The following is a 10,366-nucleotide window of genomic DNA, read 5'->3' as shown; positions in this document are numbered from 1 at the left end:
AGGTCATAATCCTTGATTAGCTCGCCCTTGTCGATCACTTGCCTTTGCATCATCTATGTGGTCAAGTCCATCTACAACTATATGCGCGGGAAACGAAGCTAGTGACCTTTGGCCTCCTGTCGCGACTGGTAAGGAAATTAGGGTTTCTTCGCCTTGATCCCGTCATCGCCGCCGCCGGCACCCCTTGTATCTGGTCGCTTTAGCGCCATGGAGTCGCGGTGCACCCCGGCCCTTGCGGGCGGAAGGGTTCCTGCTCTGTTTTTTGATGTTTTAGGTCGATTAGGGTTTATGTCTGTTCAAGAAGATAAGGTAGTGATAGCTCCCTAACAATGGAATGAGGTCTCCCGCCTAACTGCCATCCCTGTGGTGCATCTAGTGTCGTTCAGAGGGCGTGTGAAGGAGTGTCTCCATTGGATCTCGTGGGATTCTATTGGTGTTGGTTCGCGTTGGATCTCCATGGATCCAATCTTCGTTCATGTGCCTATATGGTCGGATTCTTCCACTCTACAATTCTCTCCGTCGATAACAATTGTTGTTCTGTTGCGCTGGTCCTCTAGGGTCATTATCAAGACGATTTCCCATTGTCTACTTCAACAAGTTTTGTCTGGCTCCGGTGAGGGAGGGGCAATAATGGTGGTGCGACGTCGTCTCATTCAATGCTTCTAGTTGTCGCTAGGTGGTCTATGAACCTGGATGTAATTTTTTCTTATTTCTGGTGTTACTTGTACTACTATGACAAATGATGAATAGGTTGAAAGTTTTTCTCGAAAAGAAGATATTTGCTTTCGCCTTTTTTTTTCATTCTGTCTTTGCAGATCCAGATGCCAACTCGTACATATCACGCCACATCCTCTTTCATTCATCTATCCTACCTACGCTGGTTCGGATGAGGCCGGGCACGGCACACTTGCGTACGAGAGGAGGTTATGCATGCCGCCCCATTTCTCTCGGTCCCGATCCGGGCATGCACGCGCGCACGTTACACCCAACGCGTATGACTTAGCAGTCTATCCCACGAGCTAGACTCGGATCTTACCCAGCCACGAGGACCAGTAAAAACCCAATCTAACTAACCATTAGCCTCTAATCATATCCATTGGGTGGGGAACGCGAACCCGGCCACGCTATACGCTCGGCCGGCCTCTCTCATCGCCCCAGCCAGATCACAACCAACATCCTTCCTCTTCCTCGAGTCAGCAGTCTCCTTCCCGGCGTGCAGAATGATTTCCGCCGACGCAGCTCGTAACATCGTCGGCATCATTGGCAATGTCATCTCCTTCGGGCTCTTCCTCTCCCACGCGTAAGCCTGCCTCCTCTTGTCTAGCCGCCGCCGCCCTCTTCACATCCTCCTCTTACCTATAACCTATCTATGTATATGGAGGGTGATTGTTGGTAACTTGTGTTTGTTGCTTGTGCGTGCGCGCAGGCCGACGTTGCGGCGGATCTGCAAGGCCAAGGACGTCGAGGAGCACAAGCCGGACCCCTACCTGGCGACGGTGCTCACCTGCATGCTCTGGGTCTTCTACGGCCTTCCCATCGTCCACCCCAACAGCATCCTCGTCGTCACCGTCAACGGGATCGGCCTCGTCGTCGAGCTCGTCTACCTCATCATCTTCTTCATCTACTCCACCAACAACAAGCGGGTACATTTATAAACGCGTCCCCTAATCGTTCCTCATTTTTCGGTGTTAGTTAGTTTCTGCCCCTAAGGCCCGGTCTTTTTTCGGTATATATGCGTGCAGTTAAAGATGCTCGCCGTGCTCGGCATCGAGGCGGCGTTCATGGCGGCCGTGGTGATCGGCGTGCTACACGGCGTGCACACCCACGAGAAGCGCTCCATGATCGTCGGCATCCTCTGCGTCATCTGCGGCTCCGTCATGTACGCCTCCAATCTTACCATCATGGTACGTATAACGATGATCATCGACACATCGTGTCTACTCTTTAATTCTTTCTTTCCGTTTCTTGTTGTTGGTGTTAGTTAGTTTCTGGCCCTAAGATCATCGACTCAGTTAGTTGTTGCGTGTTGATGCCGCACGTGAGGCTAACTAACACTCTCTTCTGCTTATAAATCTGTACTTGGGGTGTATAGTTGCATTCCGCGTATTTAGCTAGCTAACCAACCAAACTTTCGGCTGCTATAGGGGAACTACATTTACAAATTACAAAAGGTTACTTAGTTTTTTACAAAACCTGTGGTCCATCGCTTCATCACGAACGTGCCTAGCTAGGGGAACTACATCTACAAAAGGTTACTTTTTTTCACAAACAAGCGGATGCGAAGGATTATAATTGGTAATAGGGGGGGGGGGGTAGTTTGGAATTGTAAAAAAATGTTTCTAGATTTTTTGTAGGTCTAGCATTATTGCGGATATAGTTAGGGCTGCAAACGAGTCGAGTTCGAGCGAGTTGGAGTTGGCTCAGCTCAACTCATATTAAAATTCGAGCGAGCTCAATCTGAGTGAAGTTCAAGATCGAGCTGTAGAACATGACTTGTGCTCAGCTTGTACCGATCTCGAGTCGATCTCGAGCTAGTTTCGACCTAAATAAAATGGTAAAAATTATAAATCTGTGATGATTTTTCAGACTAGATAAGGACACAACACGACACAACTTTGTACGTCAGTCTCGTCGTGCTCGGGAGAGCTCCGAGCACATCTTTGTCTCTTGAGCGAACTAGAAATAGATGATGGTCTTCGTGGACGAAAAACAAGAAAAAGAAGGTGCATATGCTTTGAAATTTTGCCAAAAGCAATAGGATATTTAACACATAGCCGATCACGTACCATAATTAGACCTAAATCTTCTTTACACTTAATTAAGCTACCATGTTTGCTAGTTAATAAAATGGAGAAAAATCATGGACATCATATATTGTAACAAATTATCTTATTTTCATTTAATATATGGCATAATCATTGAACATAATGGTATTATGTCGAGCTATCGAGCTAAAATCGAGCGAGCCAATATTGGCTCAAGATCGGCTCGTTTCTCCGTCGAGCTACATAAAGTGTTCAAACTCAGTTCATTTATTTTCGAGTCGATCTCGAGTCGAGCCAAAAAACGAGTCGATCTCGAGTGGCTTACGAGCCTCGAGCTTTTCTTGCAGCCCTAGATATAGTGCATGTGGTGTAGAGTTCATCAATGTAGCGGCCGTTGATCAACCAGGGAATTTGTTTACTTATTATCTAGATCATACATAGTATTTTGTTTTCCAAAACAAAAGATAGGTCATACATATTTTATGACTCAGCCATGTGCTTTTATATAATGTGAGTACTAATCAATGAAAAATAAACCATGCTAAGAAAAAAGAGAAAAATGTGCTTTTGGTCCCTCGACTTCACCAAATGTCTTCACAGTTTACCAGAACCGGTTTTCATCGTAGTCATTAGTGTATCTTTTATTTGCGGAATGGTCCTTACAATTTACCTGAACCTGTGCCACGTCAGTGGTTTATGTTAGGTAATCTTGTCTAAATTGGTTAGTTAGTGTCGCCTAAGTAATAGTTGTCCGGCTGGGATTACTATTTGGCCGTATGTACACGTGTTAGAGTTGGCTTTCATATCATGGTGCTAGCTGATTCCATGTATGTATTGGTTAGTGCCGAAGTAGTAGTCCTTGCCGTGCGTCAAGGTGAGTCCGGTTTGGACTCAAGAGCAAGTACGTGGAGGTTTAGCTAGGATTATAGTAGTAGTCAGAGTCGGTTTGTACCGGCCAGTCGTGCAGGTTCACGCATATAAATATGCGGGTATAGGGGTCATGTAATATCAGAAAGTAACATGGTGTGGGAGAAAAGGAGAAAAGAAATAAAGAGAGGAGAGGCACGACACGTGCCTTTGGCCAAAGTTTTTGTGTGCGCGCGTTTGTCGTGATTGGATGTGATCGATCCTGTGGGCAAAGTTCCAACAGTTTACCCATTGTCTCTGATTTTGGACAAAACTTGCTTAGTTTTGTGACTTGAGGGACCAAATGGCGCCTAAATATTCTTGCGAGACCAGATGTAGACTTTTGGTGAGCTTGACCGACCAAAACATACTTTTCTTCAGAAAAAGTAGCGAGGTCCTTAAAATATGCTATTAGCGTAATATTAGCTAGACATTCTAAAATGATTTATTTAGCAGGACATTGCTCAAAATGCTATCGCGGCGCTATAGCGCTCTATTTTTTCACCGGTACTAACATTGTATTGCTTGCAGGTTCGTGTGATCAAAACCAAGAGTGTTGAGCACATGCCATTCTTCCTGTCGCTGGCAATATTCCTCACCGGCTGCTGCTAGACGGCCTATGCGCTCATCGAGTTCGATTTCTACGTGGCGGTCAGTGCAATACACACACACTCCATCGATCTAGCTTTGATGCGATGATGTCAATCTATCTACACTTTGCATGGATCTAATCAATCAATTGTGATGCCCACTTTTAATTACCCCACTAGTAGAAAAAGGGTCAAACGTGCAACACATTAGTGCCGGTTTGTATTAGAGCCGGCACTAATGTACACATTAGTGCCGGTTCCAACGGCTAGCCGGGCCGCTCTCATTAGTACCGGTTCGTGGCTAACCTTTAGCATCGGTTCGTGCCACGAACTGGTACTAATGAGAGTGGTGGCAGGATGTTGTCAGTCTGGGCCCCCTCCAGCACCTTTAGTACCGGTTCTTGGCACGAACCGATACTAAAGGTCGTCCTATATAAACCCTTCGTCCACCCGAGCTCGCTCTGTTCTTCTCCTTTCCCCTCTCCTCTCTGTTCTTCCCCTTTCCCCTCGAGCTCCTCACAAATTTTGCCCAAAATTTGTCAAGATTTGAAGGCCCCCATCCATTCAAATGATCACAAAGGTTAGCAACTTTGTCCTTTCAACTCTCATTGCTAGATTAGCTCTTCCCATGCTTTGTATAGTTACTAATTTGTGAGTTTAGTAATTTGGGAGGAAATATATATATGTGCTAGTATTTGATTTATATGCAATTTGAGGTCAAAAATAACACTTAGTTTGCATATGTAGGTGTGGTTTACTTAGTGCCTTCTAAATCTCCGTCGTAACCACCGTCGATCGCCCGCACCGTCCCGTCACCGGCACCATCTTGTGGTGAGCCTCTTGTTCATGAAATTTTATATAAAAAATTGATGTTTGTGTGATTTGAATATATAGTTAATCATGTAATAATTATCTTACCCGTACGTTGTTTGTTATACATAGTGCCATGGTTTTGATATCCGTCCCCGTCGGCCCTCGTCCTTGTTATGATTCGGATGTGGTATATTCTCTTTTAAAACTATTTGTTGCATTTCGTGTTTATGACAAATTATGCCCATCAAGTTGACATAGATATTTTTATCTAGGAGGTATGTGAACCGGAAATTCCAACCGACCCTATTGTCGAGAGGTTAAATTTAGTTGAAAGAGAAAACGAGTACTTGAAAGAAAAATTGAAAAGAATTGAGGGGGAGAAGATGGAATTGGAGTTGCATGTTGCCGATGTCATCAATGATCACAAGATCAAGATGGAGAAAATGCGCTTGAAGAATAGAAAGATTAGAAAATATGCCATCGATAGTGAGGCTTGGTATCATTATGCTGTTGGATCAATTGTTACCTTAGTTGCGATCTTGATCGCATTTGTTGTTGCATTTAAATGCTTTAGCTAGAGAGTTATTTGTTTGATGCATTTAAGTGTTGTATGAACTTTATGTATGAACTTGTATTAATTTGGTCTATTCGGTGTTGTGTAATGAAGATGAGCCGGCAATGGATGTACGATGACCGATGCTCTCCCCAGTTCATTGAGGGCGTGCATACTTTTCTGCTTGCGGCTGAGGCAAACAAGCGGGCGGATGGTTTTATGCCTTGTCCATGTGCTGTCTGTAAGAATGATCGCAATTACTCTACGTCAAGAACCATTCACGTCCACCTGTTTCAGTCCGGTTTCATGCCCCACTATAATGTTTGGACCAAGCACGGAGAAAGAGGGGTTATGATGGAAGACAATGAAGAAGAAGAGGACGACGACATCTATCCTGGCCATGGGTTCCCTGAATACGATGATACAACAATGGGGGAAGAAGCTGAGCCGGTAATGCGGGAAGAAGCTGAGCCGACAATGCGGGAAGAAGCTGAAGAAGAGGCATCAGATGAGCCCGTTGATGATCTAGGTCGGGCCATTGCCGATGCAAAGAGAAACTGCGCAAGTGATTTGGAGAAGAAGAAGTTGCAGCGCATGTTAGAGGATCACAAAAAATTGTTGTACCTGAATTGCGTAGGTGACAAGAAAAAGCTGGGCACCACACTGGAATTGCTACAATGGAAGGCAGAGAATGGTGTATCTGACAAGGGATTTGAAAAGTTGCTGGTAATGATAAAGGATATGCTTCCAAAGGACAACGAATTGCCCGAGAGTACGTACGAAGCAAAGAAGGTTGTCTGCCCTCTAGGGTTAGAGGTGCAGAAGATACATGCATGCCCTAATGATTGCATCCTCTACCGCGGTGAGTACGAGGATTTGAACGCTTGCCCGGTATGTGGTGCATTGCGCTATAAGATCAGCCGCGATGATCCTGGTGATGTCGAGGGCGAGCGCCCCAGGAAGAAGATTCCTGCCAAGGTGATGTGGTATTCTCCTATAATACCACGGTTGAAACGTTTGTTCCAAAACAAAGAGCATGCCAAGGCGTTGCGATGGCACAGAGAAGACCGTAAGAAAGACGGAAAGTTGAGAGTACCCGCTGACGGGTCGCAGTGGAGAAAAATCGAAAGAAAGTACGGGAAGGAGTTTGCAGATGACGCAAGGAGCGTATGGTTTGGTCTAAACACAGATGGCATTAATCCTTTTGGGGAGCAGAGCAGCAACCATAGCACCTGGCCTGTGACTCTATGTTTGTATAACCTTCCTCCTTGGTTGTGCATGAAGCGGAAGTTCATTATGATGCCAGTGCTCATCCAAGGCCCTAAGCAACCCGGCAACGACATTGATGTGTACCTAAGGCCATTAGTTGAAGAACTCTTACAACTGTGGAATGGAACAGGTGTACGTGCGTGGGATGAGCACATGGGGGAAGAATTTGACCTCAAGGCGTTGCTGTTCGTGACCATCAATGATTGGCCTGCTCTCAGTAACCTTTTAGGACAGACAAACAAGGGACCGCGGATGCATGCACTGTTTGGATGATACCGACAGTATATATTTGAATAGTTGTAAGAAGAATGTGTACCTGGGACATCGTCGATTTCTTCTGACAGGCATCCCGTAAGAAAGAAAGGCAAGCATTTCAAAGGTGAGGCGGATCACCGGACGAAGCCTCGCCACCGTACTGGTGCTGATGTACATGATATGGTCAAGGATTTGAAGGTGATATTTGGAAAGGGTCCTGGCGGACAACCTGTTCCGAAGGACGCGGACGGACGCGCACCCATGTGGAAGAAGAAATCTATATTTTGGGACCTGCCATATTGGAAAGACCTAGAGGTCCGCTCCGCAATCGACGTGATGCACGTGACGAAGAATCTTTGCGTGACCCTGCTTGGCTTCTTGGGCGTGTATGGGAAGACAAAAGATACACCTGAGGCACGGGAGGACCAGCAACATATGCACGGAGAAGACGGCATACATCAGGGTCATGCAAGCTACGCTCTTACCAAAGAAGAGAAGGAAATCTTTTTTGAATGCCTGCTCAGTATTAAGGTACCGTCTGGCTTCTCGTTGAATATAAAGGGAATAATAAACATGGCAGAGAAAAAGTTCCAGAACCTAAAGTCTCATGACTGCCACGTGATTATGACGCAACTGCTTCCGGTTGCATTGAGGGGGCTTCTACCGGAAAACATTCGATTAGCCATTGTGAAGCTATGTGCATTTCTCAATGCTATCTCTCAGAAGGTAATCGATCCAGAAATCATACCAAGGTTACAGAATGATTTGGTGCAATGTCTTGTCTGTTTCGAGTTGGTGTTCCCACCATCCTTCTTCAACATCATGACGCACGTCCTAGTTCACCTATGCGAAGAGATTAACGTTTTGGGTCCTGTATTTCTACACAATATGTTCCCCTTTGAGAGGTTCATGGGAGTCTTAAAGAAATATGTTCATAACCGTGCTAGGCCAGAAGGAAGCATCTCCAAGGGCCATCAAAATGAGGAGGTCATTGAGTTTTGTATTGACTTTATTCCTGACCTTAAGCCGATTGGTGTTCCTGAATCGCGGCATAAGGGCAGACTGGATGAAAAAGGCACGCTAGGAGGGGAACAAATAATATGTATGGACGGACATTCTCTCACTGAAGCACACTACACAGTTCTACAGAATTCCACCTTGGTGGCTCCGTATATGGATGAATACAAGAATTTGCTACGCTCCAAACACCCAGAGCGGTCTGATGAGTGGATTACACGTGAACAAACCAGGAGTTTCGCCAACTGGTTGCAGACACGTACCATGCATGACACCTCTATTGAAGATGACCTGTATTTGCTGTCCCAGTTACCATCTTCGAATATAATGACTTTCAAAGGGTACGAGATAAATGGTAATACATTTTACATGTTCGCCCAAGATAAGAAGAGCACCAACCAAAACAGTGGTGTCCGCTTTGATGCAGAAACCAAGACGGGAAAGGAAACATATTATGGTTATATACAGGACATATGGGAACTTGACTATCGACGTGGTTTAAAGGTCCCTTTGTTTCGGTGCAAATGGGTCAATATGACACGAGGCGGGGTAACGGAAGACCCGCAGTACGGAATGACAACAGTGGATCTCAACAATCTTGCGTATGCAGACGAACCATTCGTCCTAGCCAATGATGTGGCACAGGTTTTCTATGTGAAGGACATGTCTATCAAGCCAAGAAAAAAAAAGATAAGGAAGCGAATGCATCGTACGATGAGCCAAAGCGGCACATAGTTCTTTCTGGGAAGAGAAACATCGTGGGAGTGAATGACAAGACAGACAAGTCAGAAGATTATGAAAAGTTTGATGAAATTGCTCCATTCACAGTGAATATTGACCCAAGCATCCCGTTAAATGATGAAGATTTTTCATGGTTACGACGCAAAGGGACACACGCGAAGAAAAAGTTTCACACCCAAAGATCTGGGATGTGATCGGCTTCACTATCATCACTTTCTTCTGTGTTTCACACCCAGGAGGGAATGTCTGTAATAGTTAGGGTAGTTATGTGTTTTGGCATTTGAAACGCGAAGAAATTTTATGTGCAAACAAATTCTTTTCATGCATTTACTGATTTTTTTCCAGCTAAATGACGCTGAAATTGAAAAGCAATTCAAATGAACTCAGAAAAGGTTGAAAGTTGGCATGGTATCATAATTTCATACAAATAGCATCTGCAAGAAAGTAGAGAGGGTTACGGCAAAAACTGGATGCACTTCGTGTACAAAATGGACAATCTCTTTCGAAGTATCAGGGTTTCCGACGAAAACTGAACTGTTACAAAGACATTTCATTTTTTAAATAACCTAAGCATTACTAAATTGAATATAATGATAAAACACACTAATATTAAACATAAGAAAAAAGAATCACTGAAAAAACTTTTTTCAAAGTTAAGTTATTCACAAACTAGTGATTCACACAAATTTCAAATAATTCAAAATTTAAACTATTCAAATTTGAAATCTACCGGCACTAACAGAAAGTTTGTATTTTTTTGTACCTAAAGCAAAAATATTCATAAAGAAACTCTAAATACAGCAAAAAACAACTCAAAAATAAATAAAACAAAAAAATAAAGCAAAAAAAATTAAGAAAAAAAAGCCCGCCTACTGGGCCAAAGCGGCCTGCATACGACTAGCGACACAACCTTTCGTTGGGCCAGGATGCAGGCCCGCGAAGGCCCAGTAGGCCCACAAGGCGAGGAGGACAGGTAGGCCCAGCAGGCCTGATTAGGAGAGGAGCTCGAGAGAGCTACCGCACTGGGGCTTATAAACCAGTGCGGTAGCCCCTCGACTAGCGAGGTGGGACTAAACTTCCGCACCGCACCTGCGCCAGCGCACCCCCTTTAGTACCGGGTCGTGGCACAAACCGGTACTAAAGGGGGGCCTTTAGTACCGGTTTGTGCCACCACCCGGTACTAAAGGGGGTGCGCTTCCCGCCGCTTGGCCTGGCCAAAACAGACCTTTAGTACCGGTTGGTGGCTCCAACCGGTACTAAAGGTGCCTTCTATATAAGAAAACACTTCGAAATTTCGTCAGTTTCTCATCTCTCCCTCTGCTTCTTCTCCTCTGCACCGTCGCCCGCCTCCCCCGCCGTCTCCATATCCCTTGACGCCGCCCCGTCCCCGTCGTCGTCGTCCCGTCCCCGTCGTCCCCGTTGTAACCGCCGCCCCGTCCCGGCCGCGTCGTCACCGT

General features: G+C 45.3%; 1 pseudogene; it reads left to right on the top strand.

Annotated features, from left to right (window-relative positions):
* The first annotated feature begins 1,154 nt into the window (after positions 1-1,154).
* Positions 1,155-10,366, top strand: part of LOC119335814 — a 16,005-nt pseudogene continuing 6,793 nt past the window's right edge.

Source organism: Triticum dicoccoides, chromosome 7B, assembly GCF_002162155.2.
Source record: "Triticum dicoccoides isolate Atlit2015 ecotype Zavitan chromosome 7B, WEW_v2.0, whole genome shotgun sequence".
In the NCBI taxonomy this organism is placed as follows: Eukaryota; Viridiplantae; Streptophyta; class Magnoliopsida; order Poales; family Poaceae; genus Triticum; species Triticum dicoccoides.
Note: the sequence above shows the minus strand (reverse complement) of the source record. Positions and strands in the feature narration are given on the sequence as shown.